Source organism: Pinus tabuliformis, chromosome Q (assembly GCF_031772625.1).
Source record: "Pinus tabuliformis cultivar Carrire ecotype Pingquan chromosome Q, CPIR1, whole genome shotgun sequence".
Lineage (NCBI taxonomy): Eukaryota > Viridiplantae > Streptophyta > Pinopsida > Pinales > Pinaceae > Pinus > Pinus tabuliformis.
Genome location: NC_142296.1, coordinates 1,019,120,243 through 1,019,146,211, shown reverse-complemented (window position 1 = coordinate 1,019,146,211; position 25,969 = coordinate 1,019,120,243).

Sequence of the window (25,969 nt, the reverse complement as noted above, 5' to 3'; positions counted from 1 at the left end):
CATCCATAACACATTAACAACATATTTCTCTCAATGCGACAAATTTGTGATGACTTTATGCTCACTGTGACACTAAAGATACACTTTGTGATGACCGTGATGACACTTGTGCGACAATGCTTAAAACTTTGGGAATGAGTGCGACAGGTGTTGACATGGTAATATCAACTCATTTTCACGAATATAAACCCTTAAAACCACCAAAATTAGCTTATACACAGTGTGTGATAGCTAACATGTGTAAAGACGACATTTACTACATGAAGAGAAAAGGGAGAGCGACACTTGCAATATGCGAACGATAGTGAAAGAAACACATGTCATAGCAAAGATAACATGAAAACGAAATTAATTTATGTTAAATTAAGCAAGAGTGAAAGTCGAAAACATTAAAATGACACTCGCGAAAACGAAGGTGTGCAAAAGCGACATTTTGAAAAACTCACCAAAATAGAGGTACAAACGCAACCAAAAGTGAGGCACTGTCAATGACAGTGCGCACTGGTTGTCAACATGGTTTGAACATTGCACAGGCATTTCTTGGCGGACTGTGCTTATGTTTGTTGAATCTTTCGTGGAACAATGTGTTCATGAACTCGTTTCAAATTGAGCATGTGTGAGCAAGTGACTTTGATCGATCAAGAAGTGACCACAGAACTATCAATCGCAAGATCCACAATAGCCTCCAAATTCCAAGTATAGGAAAAATATTGGAGGGTGTTTGTCGCAACGACAACACTGTGTGACACACTGGTACAACTCCAGCTTCTTTGCCTTGGTTAATTATTTCGTGCAGGGTCTATTTCTTCAGGAAGTATTAATTCATCGTTCAAATTACCATGGCATTTGAACTCACCTTGTACATAAACATAGACCCCTTCATTCCTTTACTCGATTAAACACAAACATAAGATAAGTGGTCACACAATGTTTCAAATTAGGATAAGGTAATGAAGTTCGCAAGCTTTATATTTTCAAAGTTAAGGTTTTCCCCCTCACCTTACTCTACTCGATTGAGTTGACAAGGGTTAACCAAAAATAGAAAATTAATTAGAGTAGGTGGTACTAGTTAAAAATGCAATCGTTGTGTTTTCACCAAGACTCACTCTGAAAAGAACGTATTTTCCATCAAGGTATCATTGACTAAAAGAAACGCAATATCTTCATAAGGAGAGAGAATAGACAAATAACCAAATTTTGATATTTGTATAAGTCCTCTTGTATTTCACCCTACTTATCTCAAGAAGCCAAACATGGTTTCATGGGAAACTAATCCTACGGGTGCATAAGCAAACAAGCAAGCAAAGGAAAGCAGTAAAATGAAAGCAAAAGAAATTAAGCAAAAGCAAAACAAGGAAGCAAAAGCAAATAGGAAATAAAACACTACTCATACTCCTTAGCTAAACAGTGCATGGGCCTTTTCACGTGAAATGATACTTCTAATGCAGCCATCAGCGCATTGGTTGGCCCATGTAGGTGAAGGCATGGTTGACAAGAAAAATATTCAAACAAACCAGCAAGCAAGAAAGATAAAGCAATGAAAACCAACATGCTCAAAGTTTAGATGAGCCCACAGAAAAGAAAAGATTAAAAGCACATGACAGACACTTTGTAGACGTACCATGGTTTGGCATCACATTGTGTACAGACAACAAGCATGTACACTCTTTCGACCTTGACACAGGAGCAAACATGCAGAAAGAAGAAAACTTCCATTTCGCAACATGACTCGCTACGTATGATGCCTCCAATGCATGAGTGATAGGATCGTGTGATTCTGGTGGAGGATGTGAAAAATTTAGATCATATTGATTTTAAATGTGCACAAGAGAGTGATAAGGAGCCTAGGGTGATTCAAAAGTTTTTTGGTCAGAAGTGGAACTGACCACAGGGCAACAAGAACCTGACATAACCATCAGCTCAGGCTGAAGTGCCTCGATTGCTTGAGGAGTTTCCACTTCATCAATAGATGTACCATCAGAGACCGGTGGCTTAGAAATATCAATAGTAAGTGAATCGACATTGTGATCAAATGAATTAGTAAAAGGATCACGATATCCATGATGAAAAAATTCGAGATAAGCATCGACATCCTCATGATCTTGTTAACACCCAGGTTGTTCCCTATGACTCCCAAGGGAATACGGCCGGGGTAACCACTAACCAAGCTTTGGATCACAGGCTCTAGCCTACCTGTAATCAGAGAGGGCTCTCTCTTTGATTGTTTAACTTTGTTCTTAAGAAATCTTAGGCTAGATATGAGGTGAGGGTTTGGTTTGTAATTTTGGTTGAATGATGTCTCTCAGTACTTAAGGTGATATCTTCAAACAGTTTTAGACCATTGGGCAATGGAGTCTGTGGTTACAGGTTTTTTGAAATGTTGAGTGGGATTGTTGAAACAACAGGGCCATTTAAATATTTCATGAAACAGACTTGAAATTGTAATGATGAAGTGGTTTAACCAGTGGAAGGCATTTAAGAAATTTCCACTAAGCTGGTGATGTGAGAAAGAGATGTATTGACCAGGAGCAGGTTTGAATTCCTGAACAATAATCACTGTGAAAGGTATAGTTTAGAAGTGCAGCAATTAAGAATTACACTCTTATAACTATAACTGAGGAAAACATACATAATAGCTTAGATTGAGTTCAGGGTATTCTATGAATAAGTCCTGAAACTATTCTTTTTCTTTGCCATTAAACTGTGAAACAGAACATGAATGGATTATGAAGAAAATAACAAACATAACGAACAGGTCAAAGAAACTTATTGTTCCATGAAATACGCAGGAATCCTGTAGCATTCAGCAAGCACACCAAAACGCATCAGACAACACAGAACTTTGGAAATTCCATCAGCTTTGTTGTATTAAAACTCTGAATATTTACAGCATAGTATCTCCTGAAGAGAAAATCAACAACCCCTGCAAGCTTATGCGAGGGGGAATATATACAATCGGTTATACAAAAATATATGAACCGGTGAGTCACTTGATAAATAAATGCGCTCACCAACTTTACAAAATAGCAGATAAGGAAGTTATTACTGCTCTAAATACAAAATGAATACTCTTTAATTCTGTCAGAAGTCTTTTTGACCTTTGGAGGCCACTGAGTCGGTTGAGCATTCTGCATTAATGCTGAATGATGTGTCTTTATGGCTTTGTCATGCTGTAGCTTTCTCGGCCCTGTCATCTGTAGCTGTCAGTGTTGCTTTAGTGACCGAATTGGTTTGCTGAGCTGGCTCAGTCCATTCTTCTCCAGACATACTGAATGCATCAAATTTTCCTGCACATGATGACTTATATTTTTTGATGAAAAAACTTGATGAAAGCCTCTTGTTTACAGTAACAACTGTATCATTTTGGTCCACCATTCCTGTGTAGGCAGCTAATGTCTCAAAATTGCATCTAAGGTTTCATCTGCCTCTGTATATTTGTAGAAGTTTGGAGGCACTTCAAACAAATGTTTGATCTCATTCATAATAAAAAATAAGTTCTCTACTTTGTCATAGAGACTTTGCCCAGACGCTGGTCCTATTCCTTCTGAAGTACTTGCTCCTGCAGTGATCTCGTTAGTGGCAAATGTATTCACCCTCTTGGCATAATTTTCATGTGAAAGTAGCCTCCCTGCACTGTTCAGCAAGCCAGGAAGGCCTCTGCTCTGTAATGCTGCAAACTTATCCATGAATCTGTTTACTTCTGTTTGCATGTCCTGGCTTCTTCTATCCAGTGTTTGTACCAGGCTTCTCAATGTAAGGACCCTCTTTATCAGTAGGATGGTTTCAGTTCTATTGGGGATTCCTATTGCTGCCAGCTGAGGACCTGTACGGTTATTGAGAATGTTGATCATTCTATTGGCTATCTCAGGCATATTGCCTAGAGATGCCCTTGCCCTTTGGACTTCCCTGTGTGCTTTGGCTATGAGCTCCATTTGTTCATGAATTGTCTCTATATACTGCCATTGATCTGTGATTGATTGGCCAATATTGGCCCATAAAACTTTCTTGATTTCAGTTACAACCTTGTCAAGGGTGAGCTCTTTCTCCAGCTCCTTTATCTTCTCCTTGAGAGCCTTTATTTCCCTTCCCTTTTCAGCTACACTTTGTTTGGATTTGTCATATTTTTCATTTAGCTTAGCTAAATTCTCCTTGGCCTCATTTAGCTCTGCCATTTGGGCTTCCAGGGCTTGAATCTCATTCATCAGCTTCTGCATGTCCAGGCTTGGAGCCTGCTCTAATGTTGGTGTTGGTGTTGATGTAGATGGAGCTGTCTCGGCTGTTTGCACTATAGGAGGAGTGACAATTTGAGGGGGTTCCTCAAGGTTGATTACTTGTGGAGGGAGCTGAGATGTTTGGCCTCCTTCTTTCTGCTGTAGGGCTACCTGTAATTCAGCCTCTGTTTCTATTAATTTTTCTTCAGTCTGCACCAACTGTTTGTGCAGTGTTACCAGCAATGTTGTTGTATCCTGGTCCTTCCTTTGCTGGGCAATCTCCTCTGTTTGAGGGTGAAGAGTTGCTGGGACCTTTATCATCTTCCTTAGAGCTGCAATGTCTGCATCTCTTGTCTTTAGCAGTGCCTGCACAGCTTTAGGGTCCTTTGGGTCATGCCCAAGCTCTATGATTATATCCTCCAAAGACCTTATCCTGTTGTCTTTAGCCTGGGAGGATGCCTTTTCTAACTCCAATTGTGCAGTGGTATTATTCAAAGAATTCTGCAATCTATAATTTGTCAATGTATTATCTGCTAGGGTAGCATACACCATCTCACCCGTCTGTTTATGCAATTCAATTTGATCCATTGGGTGGATTTCCTTGGACAAGATTTCCAAGTTTGTTCTTATATAATTAGCTGCAGACTGTGGTTGCAGCGCTGTGGGCTTGAAATGGCTCATTATCATTTTTCCCTCTTGCACATCATATGCAGACATCAACCTCTGCTGGTTTGTAGGAGCCATTTTCAACAAGTGGTTGTATAGCTGTAACCTCAATGGCTCATTTCTGGTCTTGATGTCTATGAATTGTTTCTTTATGCTAGACTCACCCTTTCTTTGTTTCCCTGAGGAGCTGACCTCTCCTCCAAGTGTTCTTTGCTGCTCTTGTTGTAATGAGCTAGCTGATACCTCTGTGCTGGGGGGACCCATCTGCGTTTGACCAAAAGGCATCTCCTCCTCTGAGAAAGGATCGAGCCTTTGTCTCTTTTCCCCTTGTTGTGATGCTGCGGTGCTAAGGGGAGTCTGTTCCTCTCTATCCCTCTTCTTACCCCTCTCTTCATTTATAGGGGTTTGGAGCACCAAAGTCTCCACTGTAACATTCTGCACTGAGGCCTCCTTTTCTTGTGTTTGCTCATCATTAGGACCAGGAGCCTCTGCCATTTCTTCTTGTTGTTCAGGATGATTTTCAGGCTGTTGATCTTGGGCTGATTGCTGCTCTTCAGGGGCCTCTTGTTGTTCTGTTTCCTTGCACTGCTTGGCTGAAGTTTATGCTGTGATTGGGGCTTGGACTGTCTTTTGTGGAGCTGTAGATGATGAGGCAGATGCTCCCACTTGAGTGCCTGGAAGAGAAAATACCTGTGAACAAAGCTCCAAGTCAGCCAACTTTTGGAGATTTCTTATTCCTCTTTGAGCTAGTTCTTCTTGTGTTGTAGCTTCTTCTAAGGTGCCTTCCCTCCATTCTAGTTGATTTGCATATTTTTCTATGTGAGGCAACCTTACGTGACCATAACTGGCCAGCCTATATCTGATCCTTCTTAAGCTTATGAAATGAGTTGGGTCGTATGGTTTCCAAAGGAAACTGGTTTGTAAGCCAAGGCTTTCTAGCATTCTATCTGCCTCTTGCCAACCTTCCTCCCTTTTATTGTAAATGAAGTGGCCTAATTGATTTCTAACTTTAAGCTGTGCTTTCTTGCCCCTGCTTGAGAAATGGAGCACATCAGCATTCCCAAATTGCCTGAAGTACTCGAGGGCAAACAATCTCATAGGCACATATCTAGGCAATCTGTATGGGGACAACTCACACCCATATATTCTAATAACTGTGTGGTTTTGGTAAAAATACCAATCCACAATGTTGTATACCTTGGACAACTGAAGAATCCTCTGCATCTCATCAGTTAGTCTTGGAGGAGGTGAGCTCAGAAGCAGAGACATGGCTGGGTGGATGAAAAGGTCTATAAACTCACAATAAGTGTATGGGGAATAAGATCTGCAGTGGAAAGCAGAGGACCAATAGACCACTGACCTTGGATTGCCTTGTGCATCCACTCTTTTCACAGGAAAAGGAAATTTCTCATGCTGATAGTATAGGATTAAATGGTAGACATAGGAGGTGTATCTGAACACCCTTTCTCTCGCCAAGTCTATCAATTGCTCATGTATTTTATTGGAGATGTAGGTGGCATAGTCATAACAGATTGGGGGCTTACCAGGGGAAAACATGGCCATCATCACCAGCACAGTTTCAGCAACAAATTCTATTGAGTTGTAGCCCAGTATGGGACTAATCATATCTGCAAGGTCTCTGCCCAATTGATTGAGGTATACATGAGAAATGGGAGGGTACTTCATAGTCTCAGAGGTTGAATCAATGAACAATTGATTTATCTTAGTGATTTGAGCATCTGTCAGTTTAGCTCCTTGTTTTATCAGATCCAATAGTGACAAAGGGACTAATTTCTTATCAGTCTTGAAGTTCAGCATCTCTCTTATGGCTTCAGGGGTGACATAAAAAACAACTGAGCCTGAAGGGTCAAGCACAGCCCTCTGAGTGGGGTCATAGCAGTCAGCACATCGGTGGATTAGGTCAGGGAACTGGTTGACCTGAGGGAGCTTGAAGATGGGGAGGAAAGAGTCCCAAATGCCCAATATATCCATTCCACTATCATGCTTGAGTTTCAATTCATTTAGCAAGTGAATGTGATACTTGCTATGCATTAGCATTTCCTCTGATATTTGGTAATCCTGATCTGCTAATGGTTTCCACTCCAACTCTCTCTGGGGGGCATTCAATGGAGCAACATTCAGGGCAACAGGTGCTACTGGTGTATCCATGTTTTACAAGTGAATTTGGTTTGAATTTCGACTGTTTCTGGAAGAAATACCGTCCTGCGCGGTAGGTTAGGTAATTTGCTGAATTACAGCCCGTTTCAGAGCAACAGGGGTGTAATTGGGCACAATTGGCCGGTTAGAAAGTGATGAAATTGGTTTTAAGGCGCAGCAGGCCTATTTCTCCAGGAAAAATGGTCAATTTTTAATGGTTTCTTAACAATGCAGGACGAAACAGAGCGCGCAGTCGGAGAATTGGTAAATACCTGGTGTTATAACGATGGAGGAGCTTGGTTGCAGTCAAACGCTGAGTGGCAGCAGCTCTGGAATGGTCTTGGTAGGTTGGCGGCAGCAAAGGACGTAAAAATGCATGCAGGAGGCAGAGCAGAAAAACATATGAAAATGCGCAAAAACGACAAAATTCGGCCAAATATGGACTTTTGGGCGTTGGCACGAAAATTTGGATGACGTCAGCATGACGTCATCAGGTGGGGTCAAGGTCGGGTGACGTCAGCATGACATCATCGGGTGACGTGGCGGCCTGTGAGTGGTCCACAGGGACTGCATAGGTGGAGGACATGTCGGAGCGATGGCGGGCGGGGGTGCTGACGCGGCGGTGGAGTGGCGTGACGTTGGCATGACAGAACAGCTGAAAACCGGGAGTGGTAAGCAGTATAATATCGCACCACTCTTCATACGGAAGCGGGATTGTCAGAAGGCGGCCCGATAAGATTTGGGGGCGACGCGTGGCAGAGGCCTGACGTCACCCTCTGACAAATTTCGGGAGGTAACGGCAGTACATCGGGGCCGCTCCGAAATTGATAAGGGCCGTCGGATGGGAAAGCCCAGATCCGACGGCTGGCGGGAGGGCAAGTTGTCAGGGCGATACGACAGCGGGCGGGAATATTTTAATATATTCTTTGAAATGCGCGCCCGGGCGGAACTTTGGGTTTTGGTAGATTTGCGGGTTTTTCCAATGTTTTTTGTGGAAAGGCGCATGGCAACAAAACTTTGGATAAGGCGGAAAAAATGGTTTTTTAGTGTATTTTGCAAATAGCGCGGGTTAGGAGAAATAGTGGGTTTTTACAAGGCCTTTTGCAAATGAAGTGGGTAAATGATTTCAAAGGTTTGTGAAGGGGAAAGGGGTGTAGCTTAGGTTATTAGACTGACCAGGGGTCAATATAATCCCTGCTTTTAGGCATATGGCTATAATTGCCAGGGGGAGGGAATATTTATACATTGCTTGGGGTTTATACACCATAGTGTTTATAATAGTAGGGGAAAAGGGGGAGATAGGGGATTTAGATAATAAGAAGTTAGGAGTTAATATGAGTGGAGAAGGTGGATAAGGGGGAAAAACCACTAAGTTTATATGAAATGAACTTAGTTTAGGAAGTAGATCAAAATGAAAAGAATTTTACACAAGAAATGTGGCTTTTAAAGAACCAAGAACCAACACAAGACTTTGACTCTTTCCATGAACATAAGTAGTATTGGGATGTTAGTAATGAGTATAATGGGGGGTATTAGGGAGTTAGACATGCTTCATTGTACTGTTGCAAAACTGTTGAATAGGAGACCTGCACTGGCACCATGTTTTTCCTTTGCTTGAGCCAGTGATAAAGGAATCATGCTTCTGCAACCCCATCTACCTACCCACCTACTGCCTAGCATTTTTTGTTACTCCAAGGAGGGTGCACTTAGACTTGCAAACCCTTATGTGCCTTTTCTTTTCCTTTGGTTTTTTCTTTTGATTTTCTATCTACAACTAACCTTATTACTTCCAAGGCCCCAGATTAAGCAGTTGGGAACCTTAATTCTCTACCTAACTACTAGCCTGCCAAGATTAAACAGTTTGGACAGGCTTCTTTCTCTATTCTAATGACAAGAAATTGAAACATGGCATGATCCAGATTAGGCTGTTGGACCATCCATCCAAAATTCAGTCAACATCAAGCTATGTACACATATTGCATTCTCTTGGAAATATGGGATCTTTGCATCACCAAAGCAGAGCATATTTGGAACTTCTTTTGCCAATCATGAAATATGAAACCTATTGGTATAGGTATCTAACAGTGGCTCCACATGGGGATGGTTTTTCTTCTTGAAAGACCAAGAACAGCAGGTCAGAATGCCTTGGCCCTTTGACTTCTTTTTACCAAAACTTGGAGTTTTCCTCCTTGAAATCTCAAAATTGGAATCTGTCATACTTGTGGAACTTGCTGAACTAAAAGCCTTTTCCTGATTCTGCAAGACCTTTCAAACTGAGCTATTCACATGCTGAAAGAAAACATTATATACAACAGATTATGTACAGGGGAACAGCCATGCTATATACATGGAAAGTAGTCAAAATAGTGCTTCAACATCCTGCCATTCACAGGACCTTCATCCAAGTCAGTTTCATCCAGATTTTTTAGGAAGTAAGTGTTGTTTCCTTGCACTGCTTGGATGACAAATGGTCCTCTCCAAAGGGAATCAAATTTTCCATGTTTTCCTTTATCTTCCCTTCTTGAATCCCACTTGAGGACTTTGTCACCCATGTTGAAATCTTCAGCCTTAGTTCTTCTATCAAAAGCTTTCTTTAACTTTTCTTGCAAAACTTGAACTCTACTATAAACTTGGTCTCTGGTTTGCTGCAAACATATTATTTGATTGATCCTTCTTTGCATATCATTTGGTTCAGCCTGACTTTCTTGAAGAAGTTTCATGACAGGGATCCCTAAGGATGAAGGGAATTTGGCTTCTAATCCATAGACTAACTCATATGGGCTGACCCCAATGGATCTCTTAGTTGTTAGTCTATCTGCCCATAAGGCATTCACAAGTTTCTTATGCCAATTCTTCTTATTTTCTTCCAACACCTTCTTTATGATGTTTACAAGGCTTTTATTTGATGATTCAGCTAGGCCATTTCCTTGAGGGTAGTATGCAGTGGAATGGCCCAAAGTAATATGAAATCTGTGGCAGAAGTTCACCATCTTCTTGGATCTAAAAGCAGCAGCATTGTCTGTTATAATTTTGTGAGGACAGCCAAATCTAGCAAGAATATTAGTCTCCAGAAACTGAATGATAGTAGAATCATTTGCTTGTCTACATGGAACAGCCTCAATCCATTTGGTGAAGTAATCTGTGGCTGTCAGAATCCATCTATGTTGGCTTGAAGAAGAAGGATGAATTTCCCCAATGAAGTCCAGGCCCCACTGTTGAAAGGGCTTCTCTGTTGCAATAGGCCTCAAAGGAAGGGGCAGTAATTTTCTCTTTCCCTCAAATACTTGACACTTGTGACATGAAGTGGTAAATTTTTTAACATCAGAGAACAGGGTTGGCCAATAGTAACCTGCTCTTAGTATCTTGTCCACAGTGGACTTCCAGTACAAATGTCCACCACAATCACCTGCATGAAATTCTTTCATAACATTATCAGTTTCATTCTCAATTAAGCAGTTTAACAATATACCCTCATGGTTTTTCCAAAGCAAATTGCCATTCATGACACAAAATTTTGAAGCTTTCATTTTTAGGAATCTAGATTTGGTTTTGGACAATCCTGGGGGAGCACACAGGTTTTGCAATATATAACAGATATCAGAATACCACTGGGATTGTTCAAAGGCTGCATTGATCTTTGGAGTCGCCAGCTCCGGTTCACTGTCCAGTTGGTTAATGTCCAAGGCTTGAAAATTTGTTTCAGACATTAATTTGGCCAAACCTTGCCCTTTTATCAGTTTTGTAGGTCTTATCTCAATATCAAATTCTAAAATGTTGGCAATCCATTTTCCTCTTCTGCCTTCTAAGTTTTCTTGAGTAAGTATGTCTTTCACAATGGGACTTGGTACATAAGCTATAACATGGGAGTACAGGATGTAGATCCTGAAATCTTTGATGGCTTTGACCAAGGCATAAGCTTGTTTCTCCATGATCTGATATTTCAGAGGTGCATCTCTAAGAGCTCTACTAAAGAAGGCAATAGGTTTCTCATTTCCTTGGTCATCTTTCTGCAATAAGACAGCAGCAATGGTATGCTGGGAGGCAAAAGAGAAAATGATAAACTCTTTGTCAAATTGAGGATTTGTTAAGACTGGAGTTTGGGTAAGGGCCAATTTGATACCTTCAAAAGCTTGATTTGCTTCTACTGTCCACTTTACTTTTGAATCCTTTTTTAGCATGTTGTTTAGTAATCTGATTAATTCTGCTAAGTTTGGGATGAACCTCCTTAAAAAGTTGATCTTTCCCAAGAAGGCTTGTAATTCTTTGATGTTTCTTGGATGGGGCATTTGCAAAATGGCCTGTATTCTGTCCGGGTCAATTCTAATGCCATCTTTAGAAATGATGTGACCTAACAACTTACCTTCTTCCAAACCAAATAGAGACTTCTTAGGATTTAAGGAAATCCCATATTTTCTACATGTTATGAATATCTGTCTCAAGTGTTTCAGATGTTCTTGGTCAGATTTAGAGAAAGGTGTGAGGTCATCTAAGTAAATGACAAGAAAGTCATGGATCTCTTTAGCAAAAGCAATGTCCATTGCTCTTTGAAATGTAGCTCCTGCATTTTTCAATCCAAAAGGCATTTTAACATATTTGAAAGTTCCCCATGGGGTTGTGAATGTTGTTTTATCTTGATCATCAGGGTGGACTAGGATCTGATTGAAGCCTGAGAATCCATCAAGTAATGATATTCTTGAAGCCCCCACCACTCTTTGGAGAATGTGATCCATTTTAGGTAAGGGATAATTGTCTTTGAGGGATACTTGGTTTAAATTCCTTAGATCAACGCAAAGCCTAATCTCACCGGTTTTCTTTCTTGTGGGCACCAGATTTGAAATCCAATCAGAAAACCTGATTGGGGCTATGATACCAGCTTTATACATTTTTTGTACCTCTTTTTCAATTGAAGGGAGAAGCATAGGATTGATCCTTCTCAATTTTTGCTTGAATGGCTTTTGATTAGGCTTGAGAGGGATGGTGTGTTGGATAACAGAGGTGTCATAGGATTTCAAATCCTCATAACTCCATGCAAACACATCTTGGAACTCTTTAAAGAGGTCAATGTATTTAGGCTTCTGGTCAGGAGGTAAAGATGCAGACAATTTTATTATTTTGGGTTTTTCAGGAGTCCCAATGTTGCATTCTTCAATGGCAGCATTGAGGGGCTGCATTTTCGGTTTTCTAGGGACATCATTTGAATCAAAAATGTCCTCCAATGGAGTTAGGCCTGTTGGCAGAAAGTTATCCTTTAGTTCTATGATTTCAGCCTCTGTACCAGCTATTTCATCCAAATGCAGTTGTTCCAGTTCTTGTATTTGTTGCTTGTCAAAGCTTGTTGAACAAAGCATTTGACTTGCTGTTTTGGGTGATATAGCTATTTGGTCCTGTTCACTCAATGGTTGCATGTCTTTCACAGAATCCACATCAATGTTCAAACCTGAAAATTCGTGCTGCAAGGTTAAGAAATTATTTATCTGTGTGTCATCCTCAAATACTTGCCAGTCTTTAACATTGTTTGGAACAGAGGGTCTGTGTTTTATCTCAGCTGTAAAGCAATGATTAGGTTCAAAAGGTAATTTGCACGTACTAGCAAATGTGGCTAAACTGTGTGCATGAAGATTGTGGGCTCTAGCTATTTTGGTTATCTGAAATTCAGTGAAGGTTTTAAGCATTTCAATAGCAGCAGACCTATATGACCTTAGTCTTTTGTCATTGGTGACAAAATTGCCTTTCACTTGTTGGATAATAAGGTCTGAATCTCCCATGATTGAAAGTTTTGTGGCCTCTAATGATTTTACCAGTTTGAGGCCTAGCAAAAGAGCCTCATATTCTGCCATATTGTTGGTACATCTGAAATTAAGCCTATAAGCCCGACCTTGTGCATGATTGCTTTGTTTGTTATGAATCCACACTCCAGCTCCTGCCCCTAATTTGTTGACTGATCCATCAAACTCAAGAAACCATAAGATCTCCTGTTTTAAGGGATTTTCAACATCCTTTTTATGACTTGGGATTATAAGTTGGAGTTCTTGTTTTTCATCTGGTTTATCTTTTAGGAGTGACTCATCAATTGGTTTCTCAATCTTGGTTTCTTGGGGACTCGGTTGCTTACCCTCATGCATATTTTGTTTAAGTGTGACCGATTTATTATCACTCTCGGGATTTGTATCATCATTGAACAGAATAAAGGAATCCATATCTGAATGGACTGCATAAATGGGGAAATTTTGAGGCTTTTCTTCACTGCTCACCATGTATTTCATAAGTGACTCTCTATATAGCCTCTTGGGTTGACCAAAGACTGAGATGGTGGCATATGACATGTCTAATTGCAGGGAACCTTGGAGTTTAGCCCCCCATGATCTTGATAACAGCATTCCATATTTGGGTGGGATATCAGCAACTACCACATCCATTAAGATTGTTTTGTTTGGATACTGGACAAGGGACACACATAGATCTTTTATCAAACCTAAACACTTAACTTGGCTGGAGTCAAATGAAAATAGGTCCTTATAAGGTCTTGTAATGTCTAGGTTAAGTCTCTCCATCACTGATTTAGGCATAAGGTTATGAGAAGCACCTGAATCAAACATTGCATTGTGTAATATTTTATCATGAACATGCAAGCTGACATAAAAAGGTAAGATCCCTGTAACTGTTGTTTTTCCATCAACCTCTGGACCGAAAAGTAGTTCTGGGGTATCATCCAACACATTGACATCATCTTTATTATGGGTAAGTTGAAGGGACTTTTTGATTTGTTGTTTGTAAATGTCATGCTTGGCTAGCTCTGAAAGGGGAATGGCTATCTTCAATTTGCCAATTTCAGCTTCTAAGTCAAAGGGTTTTTCAGATTGGACCTTGGTATTGTGGTTGACAACCCTTTCTTTGTTGTTCAAATTTTCTTGTTGGTTTTGACTCTGATCTTGAGGCTTGTCCTTTTTACTCATCTTTTGGGAAGTAATGCTTGGATTAGGCTGCAAGGGTGATGTAGCCATTGATTGTTGATTTGGGGAAGATGCTTCAGTTATTTCTTCAACTGTTACTTCATTTGTAATTGAATCAGTTTTGTCAATTGGCTCTGTGACAATGGTTTTCTTAGGTGGTAGAGTGTCCTTTGTTTTCTCAGGCTGTGTCACATTTATAGTTCTGCTCCTTAGCTTGTATTGTTTATGAACTTCATAAACAGCTGTGTCATAGCCTTGTTTAAAGTCGAATGACTCACCTGACTTGGTTTGAAACTGTTTAATATCATCATCCTTATGATCTTCTTGACTCAGGAAAACTTGTTGATCATCATTCAGGCCCATTAGGTTAATGTGGGTGTCATCTATTTGTTCATTAGAAGTGGATGCTTCTGTATAATTTTCTTGGAACGGAGGTCTAATCTCTGGTTCAGAATTTGCTTTACCAACATTAGGATTTTGGTTTCTTCTGAAATTGGGATTCCTAATAGGATTATTCTGTGGTGCTTCCCATGATGACTTCCTCTCAACTGATTCTACTCTGTCACCTAATCTCTGCATACCAGTGATTATTGCATCCAATTTTTGATCCCAGCCTGAAGGCTCTTCTTTAAAGGTAGTCTTTCTCTCAGTTCTTGTCCTATTTCTCTTGGCTATCAAGTTAGCTTCTACACTTACTGCTATATCTTGCATTTCAGCTAAAGTTCTGGGAGCCCTTTCCCTTAATTGATATGCCATATCTGAATCAAACCCATCAGGAAAGGTATATAAGGCTAGATCCGGTGGGGGTCTAAGATTTTGGGGAATAGCATTGTAGACATTGTTAAACCGAGCACAGTAGTCCAGGACAGTTTCTTGTGGACCTCTTTTGATAGTATTGTATTCAGATAATATATGAAGTGGGTCCTTTTTCTTCTCCCATCTGTTGATAAATGTTTGATAGAGGGCTTCAGGGTCAGCTATTGAGTTTGGTGTAAGTGACCTAAACCATGTTCTTACATCCCCCGTTAAGCTTTGCACAAAAATTTTCATCCTAACCCCATCATCATCTATTTCGTAGTTTTCAAAGTAGTCCTGCATTTTCTTAGTATGTTGAAGGGCTGGATAAGAGCCAGTACCATCAAAGTATGAGATCTTGCTTTGGTACTCTTGAGGCATAGGAGCTGGATTGGCCGGTAACTGCAGTGGGGCATATCTATTAGCCATGTTTGGTGGGACAACAGGGATAACAGGGATGAATGGGACAAGTGGAGGAAATGGGATGAAAGGGGTGTGTGTAGTTGATGGAGTGGTTGAAAGGATACCTTGTGAAGTGGATGAAGAACTAGGAGATTGTGGGCCAGTTGTATGAGGATGTAGAGAAGCCTTAGCAGGGGTTGGAATGTCAGTTTGGAGACCTGCTTCCGAACTTGAATCTGATAAAGTGCCTTCTGATTTGTGTCTCTTGAGGATTCTTGCAATCAAGTTTGGATTTTGAAACTCAGGTGCTGGATCAGGATCTGGGTTTGATCTTGTGTAACGAGTTTTCTTCTTAGGAGCCAGCTTCTATGACTTTCTTTGTGAGAATTTCTAAGGAGGTAGTGATCTTTTGACAAGGACTGGTCAATTATAGCACAACTATATGAAACCTAATACTGAATAAAGATTGACTGAGGCAGCTTTTATATACTCCTGCAAATGCAAAGCAGAGGCAGTTTCTAAGGCTATCTGGCTGTCACTCAGGCTTTATCTACAGCATTAAGAATCAGATAGGAGGTTGCAAAGTTCATCCAGGTCCCCAGTGGAGTCGCCATTTATGTTAACACCCAGGTTGTTCCCTATGACTCCCAAGGGAATACGGCCGGGGTAACCACTAACCAAGCTTTGGATCACAGGCTCTAGCCTACCTGTAATCAGAGAGGGCTCTCTCTTTGACTGTTTAACTTTGTTCTTAAGAAATCTTAGGCTAGATATGAGGTGAGGGTTTGGTTTGTAATTTTGGTTGAATGATGTCTCTCAGTACTTAAGGTGATATCTTCAGACAGTTTTAGACCATTGGGCAATGGAGTCTGTGGTTACAGGTTGTTTGAAATGTTGAGTGGGATTGTTGAAACAACATGGCCATTTAAATATTTCATGAAACAGACTTGAAATTGTAATGATGAAGTGGTTTAACCAGTGGAAGGCATTTAAGAAATTTCCACTAAGCTGGCGATGTGAGAAAGAGATGTATTGACCAGGAGCAGGTTTGAATTCCTGAACAATAATCACTGTGAAAGGTATAGTTTAGAAGTGCAGCAATTAAGAATTACACTCTTATAACTATAACTGAGGAAAACATACATAATAGCTTAGATTGAGTTCAGGGTATTCTATGAATAAGTCCTGAAACTATTCTTTTTCTTTGCCATTAAACTGTGAAACAGAACATGAATGGATTATGAAGAAGATAACAAACATAACGAACAGGTCAAAGAAACTTATTGTTCCATGAAATACGCAGGAATCCTGTAGCATTCAGCAAGCACACCAAAACGCATCAGACAACACAGAACTTTGGAAATTCCATCAGCTTTGTTGTATTAAAACTCTGAATATTTACAGCATAGTATCTCCTGAGAGAAAATCAACAACCCCTGCAAGCTTATGCGAGGGGGAATATATACAATCGGTTATACAAAAATATCTGAACCGCTGAGTCACTTGATAAATAAATGCGCTCACCAACTTTACAAAATAGCAGATAAGGAATTTATTACTGCTCTAAATACAAAATGAATACTCTTTAATTCTGTCAGAAGTCTTTTTGACCTTTGGAGGCCACTGAGTCGGTTGAGCATTCTGCATTAATGCTGAATGATGTGTCTTTATGGCTTTGTCATGCTGTAGCTTTCTCGGCCCTGTCATCTGTAGCTGTCAGTGTTGCTTTAGTGGCCGAATTGGTTTGCTGAGCTGGCTCAGTCCATTCTTCTCCAGACATACTGAATGCATCAAATTTTCCTACACATGATGACTTATATTTTTTGATGAAAAAACTTGATGAAAGCCTCTTGTTTACAGTAACAACTGTATCATTTTGGTCCACCATTCCTGTGTAGGTAGCTGATGTCTCAAAATTGCATCTAAGGTTTCATCTGCCTCTGTATATTTGTAGAAGTTTGGAGGCACTTCAAACAAATGTTTGATCTCATTCATAATAAAAAATAAGTTCTCTACTCTGTCATAGAGACTTTGCCCAGATGCTGGTCCTATTTCTTCTGAAGTACTTGCTCCTGCAGTGATCTCATTAGTGGAAAATGTATTCACCCTCTTGGCATAATTTTCATGTGAAAGTAGCCTCCCTGCGCTGTTCAGCAAGCCAGGAAGGCCTCTGCTCTGTAATGTTGTAAACTTATCCATGAATCTGTTTACTTCTGTTTGCATGTCCTGGCTTCTTCTATCCAGTGTTTGTACCAGGCTTCTCAATGTAAGGACCCTCTTTATCAGCAGGATGGTTTTAGTTCTATTATGGATTCCTATTGCTGCCAGCTGAGGACCTGTACGGTTATTGAGAACGTTAATCATTCTTTTGGCTATCTCAGGCATATTGCCTAGAGATGCCCTTTCCCTTTGGACTTCCCTGTGTGCTTTGGCTATGAGCTCCATTTGTTCATGAATTGTCTCTATATACTGCCATTGATCTGTGATTGATTGGCCAATATTGGCCCATAAAACTTTCTTGATTTCAGTTACAACCTTGTCAAGGGTGAGCTCTTTCTCCAACTCCTTTATCTTCTCCTTGAGAGCCTTTATTTCCCTTCCCTTTTCAGCTACACTTTGTTTGGATTTGTCATATTTTTCATTTAGCTTAGCTAAATTCTCCTTGGCCTCATTTAGCTCTGCCATTTGGGCTTCCAGGGCTTGAATCTCATTCATCAGCTTCTGCATGTCCAGGCTTGGAGCCTGCTCTGATGTTGGTGCTGGTGTTGATGTAGATGGAGTTGTCTCGGCTGTTTGCACTGTAGGAGGAGTGACAATTTGAGGGGGTTCCTCAAGGTTGATTACTTGTGGAGGGAGCTGAGATGTTTGGCCTCCTTCTTTATGCTGTAGGGCTGCCTGTAATGCAGCCTCTGTTTCTATTAATTTTTCTTCAGTCTGCACCAACTGTTTGTGCAGTGTTACCAACAATGTTGCTGTATCCTGGTCCTTCCTTTGCTGGGCAGTCTCCTCTGTTTGAGGGTGAAGAGTTGTTGGGACCTTTATCATCTTCCTTAGAGCTGCAATGTCTGCATCTCTTGTCTTTAGCAGTGCCTGCACGGCTTTAGGGTCCTTTGGGTCATGCCCAAGCTCTATGATTATATCCTCCAAAGACCTTATCCTGTTGTCTTTAGCCTGGGAGGATGCCTTTTCTAACTCTAATTGTGCAGTGGTATTATTCAAAGGATTCTGCAATCTATAATTTGTCAATGTATTATCTGCTAGGGTAGCATACACCATCTCACCCGTCTGTTTATGCAATTCAATTTGATCCATTGGGTGGATTTCCTTGGACAAGATTTCCAAGTTTGTTCTTATATAATCAGCTGCAGACTGTGGTTGCAGCGCTGTGGGCTTGAAATGGCTCATTATCATTTTGCCCTCTTGCACATCATATGCAGACATCAACCTCTGCTGGTTTGTAGGAGCCATTTTCAACAAGTGGTTGTATAGTTGTAACCTCAATGGCTCATTTCTGGTCTTGATGTCTATGAATTGTTTCTTTATGCTAGACTCACCCTTTCTTTGTTGCCTTGAGGAGCTGACCTCTCCTCCAAGTGTTCTTTACTGCTCTTGCTGTAATGAGCTAGCTGATACCTCTGTGCTCGGTTGACCCATCTGCATTTGACCAAAAGGCTTCTCCTCCTCTGAGAAAGGATCGAGCCTTTGTCTCTTTTCCCCTTGTTGTGATGCTGCGGTGCTAAGGGGAGTTTGTTCCTCTCTATCCCTCTTCTTACCCCTCTCTTCATTTATAGGGGTTTGGAGCACCGAAGTCTCCACTGTAACATTCTGCATTGAGGCCTCCTTTTCTTGCATTTTCTCATCATTAGGACCAGGAGCCTCTGCCATTTCTTCCTGCTGTTCAGGATGATTTTCAGGCTGTTGATCTTGGGCTGATTGCTGCTCTTCAGGGGCCTCTTGTTGTTCTGTTTCCTTGCACTGCTTGGCTGAAGTTTCTGCTGTGATTGGGGCTTAGACTGTCTTTTGTGGAGCTGTAGATGATGAGGCAGATGCTCCCACTTGAGTGCCTGGAAGAGAAAATACCTGTGAACAAAGCTCCAAGTCAACTAACTTTTGGAGATTTCTTATTCCTCTTTGAGCTAGTACTTCTTGTGTTGTAGCTTCTTCTAAGGTGCCTTCCCTCCATTCTAGTTGATTTGCATATTTTTCTATGTGAGGCAACCTTACGTGACCATAACTGGCCAGCCTATATCTGATCCTTCTTAAGCTTATGAAATGAGTTGGGTCGTATGGTTTCCAAAGGAAACTGGTTTGTAAGCCAAGGCTTTCTAGCATTCTATCTGCCTCTTGCCAACCTTCCTCCCTTTTATTGTAAATGAAGTGACCTAATTGATTTCTAACTTTAAGCTGTGCTTTCTTGCCCCTGCTTGAGAAATGGAGCACATCAGCATTCCCAAATTGCCTGAAGTACTCGAGGGAAAACAATCTCATAGGCACATATCTGGGCAATCTGTATGGGCACAACTCACACCCATATATTCTGATAATTGTGTGGTTTTGGTAAAAATACCAATCCCCAATGCTGTATACCTTGGACAACTGAAGAATCCTCTGCATCTCATCAGTTAGTCTTGGAGGAGGTGAGCTCAGAAGCAGAGACATGGCTAGGTGGATGAAAAGGTCTATAAACTCACAATAAGTGTATGGGGAATAAGATCTGCAGTGGAAAGCAGAGGACCAATAGACCAATGACCTTGGATTGCCTTGTGCATCCACTCTTTTCACAGGAAAAGGAAATTTCTCATGCTGATAGTATAGGATTAAATGGTAGACATAGGAGGTGTATCTGAACACCCTTTCTCTCGCCAAGTCTATCAATTGCTCATGTATTTTATTGGAGATGTAGGTGGCATAGTCATAACAGATTGGGGGCTTACCAGGGGAAAACATGGCCATCATCACCAGCACAGTTTCATCAACAAATTCTATTGAGTTGTAGCCCAGTATGGGACTAATCATATCTGCAAGGTCTCTGCCCAATTGATTGAGTTATACATGAGAAATGGGAGGGTACTTCATAGTCTCAGAGGTTGAATCAATGAGCAATTGATTTATCTTAGTGATTTGAGCATCTGTCAGTTTAGCTCCTTGTTTTATCAGATCCAATAGTGACAAAGGGACTAATTTCTTATCAGTCTTGAAGTTCAGCATCTCTCTGATGGCTTCAGGGGTGACATAAAAAACAACTGAGCCTGAAGGGTCAAGCACAACCCTCTGAGTGGGGTCATAGCAGTCAGCACATCGGTGGATTAGGTCAGGGAACTGGTTGACCTGAGGGAGCTTGAAGATGGGGAGGAAAGAGTCCCAAATGCCCAATATATCCATTCCACTGTCATGCTTAAGTTTCAATTCATTTAGCAAGTGAATGTGATACTTGCTATGCATTAGCATTTCCTCTGATATTTGGTAATCCTGATCTGCTAATGGTTTCCACTCCAACTCTCTCTGGGGGGCATTCAATGGAGCAACATTCAGGGCAACAGGTGCTACTGGTGTATCCATGTTTTACAAGTGAATTTGGTTTGAATTTCGGTTGTTTCTGGAAGAAATACCGTCCTGCGCAGTAGGTTAGGTAATTTGCTGAATTACAGACCGTTTCAGAGCAACAGGGGTGTAATTGGGCACAATTGGCCGGTTAGAAAGTGATGAAATTGGTTTTAAGGCGCAGCAGGCCTATTTCTCCAGGAAAAATGGTCAATTTTTAATGGTTTCTTAACAATGCAGGACGAAACAGAGCACGCAGTCGGAGAATTGGTAAATACCTGGTGTTATAACTATGGAGGAGCTTGGTTGCAGTCAAACGCTGAGTGGCAGCAGCTCTGGAATGGTCTTGGTAGGTTGGCGGCAGCAAAGGACGTAAAAATGCATGCAGGAGGCAGAGCAGAAAAACATATGAAAATGCGCAAAAACGGCAAAATTCGGCCAAATATGGACTTTTGGGCGTTGGCGCGAAAATTTGGATGACGTCAGCATGACGTCATCAGGTGGGGTCAAGGTCGGGTGACGTCAGCATGACGTCATCGGGTGACGTGGCGGCCTGTGAGTGGTCCACGGGGACTGCATAGGTGGAGGACATGTCGGAGCGATGGCGGGCGGGGGTGCTGACGCGGCGGTGGAGTGGCGTGACGTTGGCATGACAGAACAGCTGAAAACCGGGAGTGGTAAGCGGTATAATATCGCACCGCTCTTCATACGGAAGCGGGATTGTCAGAAGGCGGCCCGATAAGATTTGGGGGCGACGCGTGGCAGAGGCCTGACGTCACCCTCTGACAAATTTCGGGAGGTAACGGCAGTACATCGGGGCCGCTCCGAAATTGATAAGGGCCGTCGGATGGGAAAGCCCAAATCCGACGGTTGGCGGGAGGGCAAGTTGTCAGGGCGATATGGCAGCGGGCGGGAATATTTTAATATATTCTTTGAAATGCGCGCCCGGGCGGAACTTTGGGTTTTGGCAGATTTGCGGGTTTTTCCAATGTTTTTTGTGGAAAGGTGCATGGCAACAAAACTTTGGATAAGGCGGAAAAAATGGTTTTTAGTGTATTTTGCAAATAGCGCGGGTTAGGAGAAATAGTGGGTTTTTACAAGGCCTTTTGCAAATGAAGTGGGTAAATGATTTCAAAGGTTTTTGAAGGGGAAAGGGGTGTAGCTTAGGTTATTAGACTAACCAGGGGTCAATATAATCCCTGCTTTTAGGCATATGGCTATAATTTACAGGGGGAGGGAATATTTATACATTGCTTGGGGTTTATACACCATAGTGTTTATAATAGTAGGGGAAAAGGAGGAGATAGGGGATTTAGATAATAAGAAGTTAGGAGTTAATATGAGTGGAGAAGGTGGATAAGGGGGAAAAACCACTAAGTTTATATGAAATGAACTTAGTTTAGGAAGTAGATCAAAATGAAAAGAATTTTACACAAGAAATGTGGCTTTTAAAGAACCAAGAACCAACACAAGACTTTGACTCTTTCCATGAACATAAGTAGTATTGGGATGTTAGTAATGAGTATAATTGGGGGTATTAGGGAGTTAGACATGCTTCATTGTACTGTTGCAAAACTGCTGAATAGGAGACCTGCACTGGCACCATGTTTTTCCTTTGCTTGAGCCAGTGATAAAGGAATCATGCTTCTGCAACCCCATCTACCTACCCACCTATTGCCTAGCATTTTTTGTTACTCCAAGGAGGGTGCACTTAGACTTGCAAACCCTTATGTGCCTTTTCTTTTCCTTTGGCTTTTTCTTTTGATTTTATATCTACAACTAACCTTATTACTTCCAAGGCCCCATATTAAGCAGTTGGGAACCTTAATTCTCTGCCTAACTACTAGCCTGCCAAGATTAAACAGTTTGGACAGGCTTCTTTCTCTATTCTAATGACAAGAAATTGAAACATGGCATGATCCAGATTAGGCTGTTGGACCATCCATCCAAAATTCAGTCAACATCAAGCTATGTACACATATTGCATTCTCTTGGAAATATGGGATCTTTGCATCACCAAAGCAGAGCATATTTGGAACTTCTTTTGCCAATCATGAAATATGAAACCTATTGGTATAGGTATCTAACAGATCTGACGAATCATATTGAGGGGTTGATGAGAAACAAAAATTTTCACCATCTCAATTTTAGAAAGAAAATATGACAGATTGGGTGGATTTGGAAAGAAAGATTTGTCCTCTCCGTAATCAAATGACGGACTGACATCCATTGTGTTTTGTGAATGATCGAAAGTAGAAACATCTGTGAATGAATTTTCACAAGAAAAATCAGAAATCACAAGATCACAAAAGATGTCAGGATAAAGCGAATGAGGTGTAGATAGAAGGAGGTCATCCTTCACCACAGGTTATTCTTTAGATTTCCACTCATACTCATCAACAATGATAGCACGGGTTGGCTTCTCAACACCAACTTCATTGACTACTTGATCCTCATGAACATCAAATGTGGAGTCCATAACTGTTAATTTTAGGTAATGTTCTATGCTAGAGCAATTTATTTCAATTTTCACAGTTAGCTCAAAAATCTTTTCCAGGTTAGCAATCACATCAGCATTAAAGTAAACTACAGATAGAACATAAATATAAATCGCAGAAGACAAGCCAAGACAAAGAGGACACAAGATGTGGCGCTAGCCAGGGACAAACCCCACAATGTGGGGAAACCCTTGATCAATTCTTCTTTTAAGTTCTTCAAAGTTCAGCAGAGAAAGTGAGAGAGATAGTACATTTACAATACTGAAGTAAACACTTTGACTTTTCATATCTACAGATATCGTTGAAGACATATTACTTCAACTGATTCTCTAAGATGACTCCTTCTCCTATCAAGGTGCTGCATCTCGTCCATTTGCTGCACCTTACCGTGTAGCACCATGCTACCCCATCACAGTGCTGGACCTAGATGACTGAGTTGCTCTCATCTGCTCACATCATCATGCTACTCCTTACTTATCATGTTCACTGTGCTGCATCTTCCATGGTCTCATTCATCATCATGTTGCCCATGTTCATGATCTCATTCATCATCATGCTGCCCTTTATGACTATAACTTCCAGCCTTGCTAACAACCCTTCAAGCCTTAAGGCTGCCTTATGTGCCACGCTGTCACCTACAATACTCAAAGGTTTACATGTTGTCCATCTAGTCTACCTCACACTGTCAACAAGCTTCAATTAGTATAATGAATATACTTCCATTAAAGTTGTGACAACGTTTGAGAAGCTCATCCTTAAATTGATGCCAAGACGAAATTATTATGATCAGGATTGAGTTAGATTTTATAACCAAGAATAACGTTTATTACTGCTGAGGGTATACAAGCTAGTAGGAGCTCAGATCAACACACACACACACACACACACACACACACAGATATATATATATATATATATATATATATATTGATCTATACGTATGCCAAAATATGCTTTGGCCCAGAAAGTAAGATGTGTTCTTACTGCATATTTCTTGACAGCGTATATGGTGCTCTCCATGTGTATATCATGACAGCATTGTTCTCAATGCGTATATCATGACTGCGTATATGGTTTCATAACTGTGTATATATGTCTCTATTGACAACGGATTAGGGTCTTCATGTAGCTGTGCATTTGCTCCATTGTCAATGGATTAGGGCATCACATAGCTGTGTGTTTGCTCCATTGTTGCGTATAGTCTGCATTATATGCATGAGTTTCCATGACTGCGTGTGGAGTTCCTCTGCCCTGCGTATAAATGATGAGGGCATTACGTTGACTGTGTATCAATGTCTAACTGTGCAGAGAGGTCTTTATGTTGTGCGTAGATAGTCTCCATAGCTGTGTATATACAAATGTTTCCATGAACATATAGAGTCTCCATGCTGTGCGTTCCATGAACGTATAGAGTCTCCATGTTGTGCGTATATAGTCTCCATTACAGCGTATGAATTGCTTCCCTTACTACGGCTAGGTGTCTCCATTTGTGACTGCGGCTAGGGCTTATTACGGTCACCTTTACACAGCGTATAATGTCTTATCATGAATAGCGTATCACTGTCTCCATGAATAGCGTATCACTGTCTCCATGAACAGCGTATCATTGTCTCCATGACCTGTACATAAGTGTCTTTATGACCTGCGTATGTCCTGTCTTTATGACCTGCGGCTAGGGCATCATACACTAGCGTTTACTCTCAGCGTTTCTCCTTCTCCAAAAACCCAAAGACATGGAGAGGAGATCACATGAAGTGTGTGTCCAAAAATGACTTCAAGTCCTCTTCTATTTATACTAAAACATGGATGATGAATAGGCATGACTATTGGGTTTCTGAGCCTACACAAGTTGTTGGCCGACTTGAAAATTTGTTTTATAACATAAATAAATTAATAATTTCATAAATACTTATCAGAATTGGATGATCTTTAGATCAATCCTACACCTCTTGATGAGAGGGATCTAATAAAAATATCAGCTGTCATAAATAAGATGACGCACATGGAGTTTGGCCCTAGTTTCCAATTTTAACACTCCCTCTCAACTAGGGAGAACTCCATCCGCTGATCCATATATCTAACGGTACTATATTTGCCATCAATGCCCTGCACTGCTCTGCTCTACTCAGCTCTGCTCTGCTCAGCTTTGCTCTGCTCAGCTTTGCTCTGCTCTACTCAACTCTGCTCTTCTCAGCTCCTCTCTGCTGAACCATGAAGAAGAAGAATTAATCAAGAATGTCCCATACCATTCTCTACTGACCCGAAGTCAGTCTCAGAGTGCATACCACTAGTCCTAGACCAGTCTCAACCGACCCAAAGTCAATTCATAGTGGGTACCACTCCTACTACTGGTCCCAGACCAGTATCATCAGTCTCAGAGAGTGTACTACTGGTCCCAGACTAGTCTCAACCGACCCGAAGTCAGCGTCATAGTGTGTACCACTCTCACTGGTCCCAAAATAGTCTTCCACTGACCCGAAGTTAGTCTCAGAGTATGTACCACTGGTCCCAGACCAGTCTCAACCAACCCAAAGTCAGCGTCATAGTGGGTACAACTCCTGCAACTGGTCCCAGACCAGTATCATTGATCCCAGATCAATTAAGGTCATCCTAGCATAGGGAGTACGGTAGATACAGCGATGCATCCATCGATACTACTATGGTCCCTATCCTCAATTCCCTGCTCATTGATCAGATGAGAGGTACTTCCCATGAGTCCCAGACTGCATGGGTAGGATGCCTCGACAGG